The 7,702-nt window shown below is 53.6% G+C and overlaps 1 long non-coding RNA gene across 1 annotated transcript; it reads left to right on the forward strand.

Moving 5' to 3' along the window:
- The first annotated feature begins 3,097 nt into the window (after positions 1–3,097).
- On the forward strand, positions 3,098–5,353 carry LOC116910128. The gene is made up of 3 exons (XR_004389136.1): positions 3,098–3,280; positions 3,353–3,463; positions 3,553–5,353. It is a non-coding gene; the product is annotated as an uncharacterized LOC116910128 (long non-coding RNA).
- Positions 5,354–7,702: the final 2,349 nt, after the last annotated feature.

Genomic DNA, 7,702 nt, shown 5'->3' on the forward strand with positions numbered 1-7,702 from the left:
AAAGCGCCACTCCCTGACCCTGATCTCGGGAGACAGACTGGAATCGTGGACTCTCAGTCCACGACAGGCAGGGGCAGCTGGTGTCTGGGGAGGAAGGCAGCTGCGCCCCCGGTTCCAGCCCGCCCCCTCTCCCGCTTCCATTTCTCCCACTCTCTAGGACCCCAGCCCAGGCTCTCCGGAGCCTTGCCTTGGCGGAATTCCCCAAGCGGTGCCCCCCACCTGGCAGGGGAGGGGGAGGGGAGCAGGCCCAGGCAGGCGTGGGGGGAAATTCCCCGCCCCCTCCCCCGAGCCCGACTCCTCCGAGTCCTCTGATCTCCCAGTGCTGCCCCGGGGCTTGGGGGGAGGCCAGCGCAGGTGCGTGGGAGGGCGGGGGCGGGGAGCAGGGGAGGGAGATGGGGGGAACTCTACTCAGCCCTACCCAGTCCAGACCCCTTGCCCATCAGACCAGCCTGCCCACCCTTTACTAACCTGGCCCAGCTCTGACAGTCCTGAGCTTTTATTACCTAACACGCGTCCTGAAGCAGATGGAGAAGCAAGATTCATAGAGAGGATTCTCAGGGGCAAAAGGGCACACGGCAGAGATCAGTGATTCGCTGTGGGAGCCCTACAGTTGTGTAGTTGATGCCTCATGCGAAGGTTCTTGAGGGGTGGAGGGAGTGCGACGGGAAGGGGGTATTCCAAGGAGATGGACAAGCTTAGGTTGTAGGCTAGTGAGGGGTGTCACCTCTGGTAGCTCGCTCTCCAGCCAAGCTGAGCTTCGACCCAGGAGTCCCCCTCTTGTACTGACCCTACCAGAGCCCTCCAGACATCTAACAAGGACGCCCCAAGAAGACCTGTCTTGGGTTTTCCTTCGCTTTCCACCTGAGGGCAAAAAAAGAAAGTCGAGGCTCTGTAGTTCTGTCCCCTCACGTTTGATGTGAGAGAGTCAGTCCTGTGGAGGAAGAAGCAAAGAACAAAAGTGAGCGTTCAGGGCCTCACGCATGGCAGAGTTGGCCCAGGAACAGTGGGCCTTAAAACAACCCTCCACGGTTTAAGATGGATCTGCCCAATCCCGTCTCCTGCAAAGGGACAAGAGCGCTCAGTTACCAGGCTGGGGACACTGAGTGGAAAGAGGAAGAGTGTCCCTGCCACTTGTGGAACCTTTGAAAGGTAAGACAGGCTTCATGCCCTGCACCCCTCGATGCACACACTTCCCCAGCATTCCATACTCAGCCCTGTGCAGGCAGCAGCCTGTTAGCATTCCCAAGGCCCTCGGGGAACAGTTGCACCTCCCCATTCTGCAGATCCATGAACTGGGGCTCAGGGGCCCTTGGCAACCATGGGCTCACTAGCTATTCAGGGTCGAAGCCCGGTTTCAAGCAGAGTCTGATCTAGGTGCTAGGCACTGACACCACTGTCCCTATCCACATCTTTGGGGTTCTCTAACTCCACAGAACCATGTGCTATAGAGGGACACCAGATATCTCTCTCTGTCGGAAAAAAAAATTCTTATATATTTTAGACAAGGTCTCACTTGTAGCCCTGATTGGACTGTAGAGCTTGCTGTAGTCGACCAAGTTGGGCTGGAATTCATAGAGATTCCCCTGCCTCTGCCCCCAGAGTGCCAGAATTAAAAGCATGGGTCACCGTGCCCACTTTCCAGTTCTCTTTTTCCTGGACCAGAGGTCCCATTACTTTTCCTTTTTGCTTTTTAAGATTTATTTGTTTATTTTAATGTGGGTACACTGTCACTCTCTTCAGACACACCAGAAGAAGCATTGGATCCCATTACAAATGATTGTGAGCCACCATGTGGTTGCTGGGATTTGAACTCAGGACCCCTGGAAGAGCAGTCAGTGCTTTTAACCACTGAGCCATCTCTCTAGCCCCCATTACTTTTCCTATGCCTCCCATAAGGGCTGCAATCCCACTGCAGGCTCCCCTGTAGAGCTTTTTCACAGTTGGGGAAACCAAAGTACTGAAAGTTAGTGTAGGGTCACAGTGCCTAAGCCTGACGCTGGTGGACATAGAAGTTTCTTGGCCTGTTATTTCCTCAATAGATTTGCATGCACAGACTTGTCATGTGGGGACAGCAGAGAGAAAAGAACAGATAATTTGGACATGAGGGTGGGTGGCCTTTTCTTGTCTTTCCTTGGAAGCATATGATATCAGATTTGCCCTGCCCAGTGTGTGTGTGTGTGTGTGTGTGTGTGTGTGTGTGTGTGTGTGTGTGTGTGTGTGTTTGTATAGGCGCATGTGTGTGCACATATGTGTGTAAGGGTGGAGGCATCAGGTGGCATTACCCAGGGTACATCTGAGCCCATCTCATTTCTTCTTGGGAATCCATCGGGACGAGAGTAGATCCCAGTGCAGCAGCCCACCATTCCCAATCTGACATCTGGGTCTGAATCACACCTTCCCTGAATCTTGCTTCCCTGGTCACAGGTCTTATGAAAGACCTTTGTGTGGGTGCTGTTTGCTGCTTTGGCTCTCTAAAGCCTATTGCTACCCCTTGTCAGTCTCCTGAGCCTCGCTCCTCTGTCTGCATCACCGCCTGGCCAACTGTGAGAGGGCAGGGCTTAGCACTTGCCCCAGTGTACTGGGAGCATGTGTGATTGTTTCTGAGGCCGGAAATTCCAGACCACCCTTACCTTCATCGTAACATAAGTTGCTGCTGGCTTGTCATAAGCGCTCACAGCCTCTGCAGGGCTGGGAAACACTTAGCCACAGACACCCTCTTGACTTTGTCCATCTACTGTGAGGTCAAAACATTTCTTGAGTTACCTCTACCTCAGTTTCCCTACAGGGATGTCACAATTGGGGAAACGTGTGTCCAGCCGTCTTGCAGCAGGTTGGCCCTCTGGGAGGAAGGAGGGTAGCGACTTTTGCTAGTTACATTTGCCTCCAGCCTCCAGGGGGCGCCAGAGAACTCTGTTGCCGTTGTGGTTGGTGATTCTGAGAGGTGGAGTCAGTTCGTCTGCTCCGCCCATGAAATTCTTCTGAAGGGGCCTCTCAGGAAGGGCGGCTACTGACTCGGGCTATGGGTTATACTAGTACTTCGTTGCCCCTCCCTCACAGGAGTCCTGGGTTTCACTTTCGAAAGATGCGATGGCTAAACAGAAAGGCCCTGTTCGGTCACTTGCAATCAGACTAGACCTTGTGGTTGCTACAGTGACTGACCTGACGGGGTATCGGGTGTGGGGACCTCTGGGAAGAAGACTGAGAGCCTGGAGGTCCAATAGTGGTTGGCGAGGAATCAACCATGACTTGGTTTCAGAGTCCACTGGTTTGGAGCAGAAAGGTAGGAATTGCACCCTGCCCAACCTCCCTTCCTGCTTCCCCAGACCCCTGACTCTGTTTCCTCTTTCCTCAGGAAAATTATGGCACCAGCTGGGAGCTGCAAATGCCCTTGGGGGTTCCAGTTGCTGCTGGAGTCCTAGCCCTTCTGGCCCTCTTGGCATTGGCTTGTTATTTTCTCAGAGAGGTATCTTCCTTCTCCTGACTCTATGCCTCTTGCCCACAGCCTTCTCCTTAGAAACTGCTCCCCTTTCTCATGACTCTCTCTGTGCCCAGGCCTGGAAGTGCAGATGGAAGCTTTGCCATGAGGGCTGGACATGTTCTCCAACTGGAAAGAGCCTACAGCTTGTCTTCGTCCACTGCCCAGATCAGGGCCGGCTGGGGACCCTCTCTTCAGAGCCCCATGGCGCTCCACTGCCTTCTCCACTGTCCTTCTGAAGGCCCAGGACAGCTCCTCAGCCTTGGGTCTGGAGTCACCCATGTTCCAGAGGAGGTGGCTGTGTCTGCCAGGCCCCCTGCACCTGTAACAGCTGTTAGTGTTAGTGGTTGAATCCATGTGATAATGTGGGGCGAGGGGTGGGTTCTCACCCCACGGGTGTGGGGCATGAGGGAGAGGTGACGCTAGCAGAAGTGTTTGCCTTCTCTTGTGACGGCACTGAAACTTTCTCTCCCTAAAGTCACCCTCAAGAAGCCAAGGCTCTGGCTACTCCATCTTGGCCCGTTTTTCTGGGGGTCAGGCCTTGACCCAAGGGGAAGCCATGAGCTAGAAGCAAAAGCCCAAGGCCCTCCAGAGTGGCCAATGAATGGCTCAGCAGGCAGAGGGACCTCCCCTCAGCAGTCTGACCTCCTCTCCCAAAAGCTCTGTCACTGCCCAGACAGTGCTCTTGGTTCTCGGGGTCTCGGGTCTCGTGTCTAAGCTGGCTCCTTCCTGGGACCACTGCAATCTCACTCTTTGGAGCCCGTGAGCTCTCTTGGTTTGGCCCAGGCACCAGAGAAGTTGGGGCCCACTGAAGCAGATCAGGGGTCCCTGGCTGGTGAGCATGAGGCCCCGTGGAACTTCCCGGGTCAGGACACTGCTGCAGGCTACCCCCCTGTGCCCACTATAACCTGGACCCCCGAGATCACCTAGCACCACTTGATTACTTTTTCCTGGGCTTCCCTGGGTCAGGAAGGGTGAATTTAGTAATGGCCGTAGGTCAGGGTCTGTCGGGTAGAGTCTGGAAGGGACTCCTGCCCCAGGAGATGCACGGGGTCACGAGCCAGTTCTCTGGAGTGTAGACGTAACCCTGCATGCACTAACACTCTTCTGATTAGGCCACACTATGTGGAGATGGTGGAGGGATTGATGCAGATTAATTATAGTCTCTAATTAATTAAATCGTCTCTGAGTTAAGTAAGAGATGGGGCCAGGAGCACTGGGGCACAGCTGTGGGCTCAGCTAAATGTGGCAGGTTGAGGCAGCAGGATGACTTGAGGCTAAGACATCAAGGTCAGCCTAGATAACAAAGCACAGCGCTGCCTTCACTCTCAGTGGGGTCTGCTTGACTGGCCTGGAACCTGGACGGCGGATGGCCTGATTTGGTCAGTGAACTTTCTGGAGTCTAGATTCTGCCATAGCTGCACAGGAGAGGATGAGCTAACAGCCTTGAGTGTGGCTGTGTGACCCCCAGGCAAAGAACGCTGTTCAGCCCTCGCAGAGTCCTGGTTCACCGAAAGCCATGAGCTAATGCATGAGTTTTTGGCAGCTGACCTCAGTAATTTGTTCCAAAGCAGTCGTGTGCGCTGGACAGGACAGGAGGGTGGGCTTGAGGGCAGTGAGGAGTGAGACAAGTGTGGGCAGGGCTGCAGGAGAGCCTGCTGAGCTTCTAACACCCTCCTTTTGGGGCTGGAGAGGTGGCTCAGCGGTTAAGAGCATCCAACTACTCTTCCAAAGGTCCTGAGTTCAATTCCCAGCAACCACATGGTGGCTCACAAACATCTGTAAAGAGATCACACAATGCCCTCTTCTGGTGTGTCTGAAGACAGCTACAGTGTACTTATATATAATAAGTGAATAAATCTTTAAAAAAAAAAAAAAAAAAAAGAGCACTGACTGCTGTTCCAGAGGTCCTGAGTTCAAGCCCCAGCACCCACATGGTAGCTCACAACCACCTGTAATGGGATCTGATGCCCTCTTCTGGTGTGTCTGAAGCTACAGTGTACTCACATACATTAAATAAATAAATATATCTTTAATACACTCCTTTTCAGCAGGAGCCCCTGCTATGGTCAGGTAGGTTACACTGAGTCTATTAGAATCCTCCTGAATAAGAACAGAAGATTGGTCTCCCCAGAGTACTGGATAGCTTTTGGCCTTCCAGAGCAAGAGACTCTAGGCTGAGGCAGGTGGAGGAAGGCCTAAAGCCTGTGGTATCCCAAGTGGGCCCTGGAAACATCCTAAGTACATCTCTGGTATCTGGTCCTTAAGTCAGGTAATCATACCTGACACACCCAGCCGGGGAGAGAACTCCATGGCAGGAACTGTGGAATCTGCATTGGCAGGTTGAGGCACAAGTAGGTATGGGAGCTGCTCCTGTCACAGGGCGAGTAGCTGGGCCCCAGGTGAGCTGGAAGCAGAGGGATGAGGATGTATTAAATCCCCCGTTGCTGGGAGGTGGTGGCACATCTTTAACCCCAGCACTCCGGAGGCAGAGGTGGGTGGGTCTCAGTTGTAGGCCAGGCTGGTCTGCAGAGTGAGTTTCAGGACTACCGAGAGGTATTACTTACACAGAGAAACCAGGTCTCGAAAAACCAAACCCAACCCCACTGTTGAGTTTTTGCTTGAAATCCTCTCTTCTCTACCTACCCAGTGCTGAGGTTTCGGACGTGTGCACAGGAGTGCTGGGATTCTGACTCAGGTACTTTACTGAGCCGTTCTGCAGCTCCCAGACCCTCTCTGACTGGAGACAGATCTCAGGTGGAGGCCCAGGATGACTGGCAGTCAGAGCTGGGTAACAGCTAAGATGAAAAGTGGGGGTTACCTGCCCAGGAGGTATCCAGGGTCTCCAGAAGCAAACCTGGCCTTTGCTTGGGTACCACTTCCATTTGGAGCTCACTGTAACTCATTCCCATGAGCTCAAAAGAACTCAAGCTGAGGGCTAGCCTTCTCTGTGGCTGGGAATAGAGCCTCAGCAGGTCCCCTCCAAATCTTGATCTAGGCCAAGTAAACACCACTGCCCAGGAGTTACCAACCCCCCATGATGTCCAGCATTTGGCAGAGACGGCATGTGGTTTTGTGGCAGCATAGACAATTACTGACACACAGCAGCTCTGTACCGTGAGACTACATAGGGTTTATTGAGGGAAGCGGATGAGCAGAAGCCAGTGGTAGGCACCAGGCCATTACTATCCCACAGGGGTGGCTGCTCCATGGCTTGCTTGCTAAGGGAGAGGAGCATGCAGCTCTGAGACAGGGTGAGGACAGCTCTGGCCAGGGGCAGCACACAGGAGATTCTGCATTCCCAGGGACACTAGAATGCAAACTGCTAACATGGCTCCTTAGTCCAACTAGCTTCTTCTATAGGAGGCGGGCTTGATGCCACCTACTGACCTTGTGTATCATGTGACACTAGGTGGGCAACTCTCAGTGGTGCTGCTGCCACCAGAGCATGCCTACCTGGTGTCACCTCCTCCTGACCTCTGGGCTGGTGCCCAAGAACTGTGGACATAGGTTTAAGTTAGCAAAGAACACAGGATGCAAAGTCTGCCAGGAAGGTACAGCGAAGCCTTCAGCCTGGCCTGCTCTGCCACGGTCAGGGCTGGATGTGCCTTAGTAAGCAGCAAGTGACAAAAGACCAGGAAGGCCTCACACCTGTCCCTAAGAGATAACAAAACAAAACCCTGCTGTGACTTGCACTGTCTTCAGAGAGTGGCAGGAAGTCCCCGTACATATCCTGACTTGGGATGACTTCCATTTTGCTGAAGTCCATGCTCACTCGCACAGGGTCACACCCCACTGGAAAGCTCAGACAGCATACTCTGAAAGCAGATGGTGCTGAGGCCTGGACAGCAGAGTGGGCAGAGGTCTATCAGTCCACACACACTTCTCCACAGCTAAGGTCACGGTGAGAGCAGCATGGGGCAGGCCTGCAGGCCACCCATCCCGCTTGGTTACCACCCAAAGTCCAAGTGCTCCTCCGGGGAGACCTCTGAGGAAATGTGACGGTCCTGGGTGTTTGGAAGAGTGGAAAGAGTTGTCACCAAGCGCATCTGAATGGATGGGAACGCCTGCGTGGATGGGAAGCATCTGGGGTGCCCACTGCTCCTCTGTTGTTCCAGAGAAGACACTGCAGGACTGGCTGATCGGTTTTAGCTCTTTGATTTTCCTGATGACAGAGAAAGGTGCATCATTACAAAGGTTTGTTTAAGTCAGGCATGGTCATAATTC

Source organism: Rattus rattus, chromosome 9 (genome assembly GCF_011064425.1).
Source record: "Rattus rattus isolate New Zealand chromosome 9, Rrattus_CSIRO_v1, whole genome shotgun sequence".
NCBI classification, from domain to species: domain Eukaryota; kingdom Metazoa; phylum Chordata; class Mammalia; order Rodentia; family Muridae; genus Rattus; species Rattus rattus.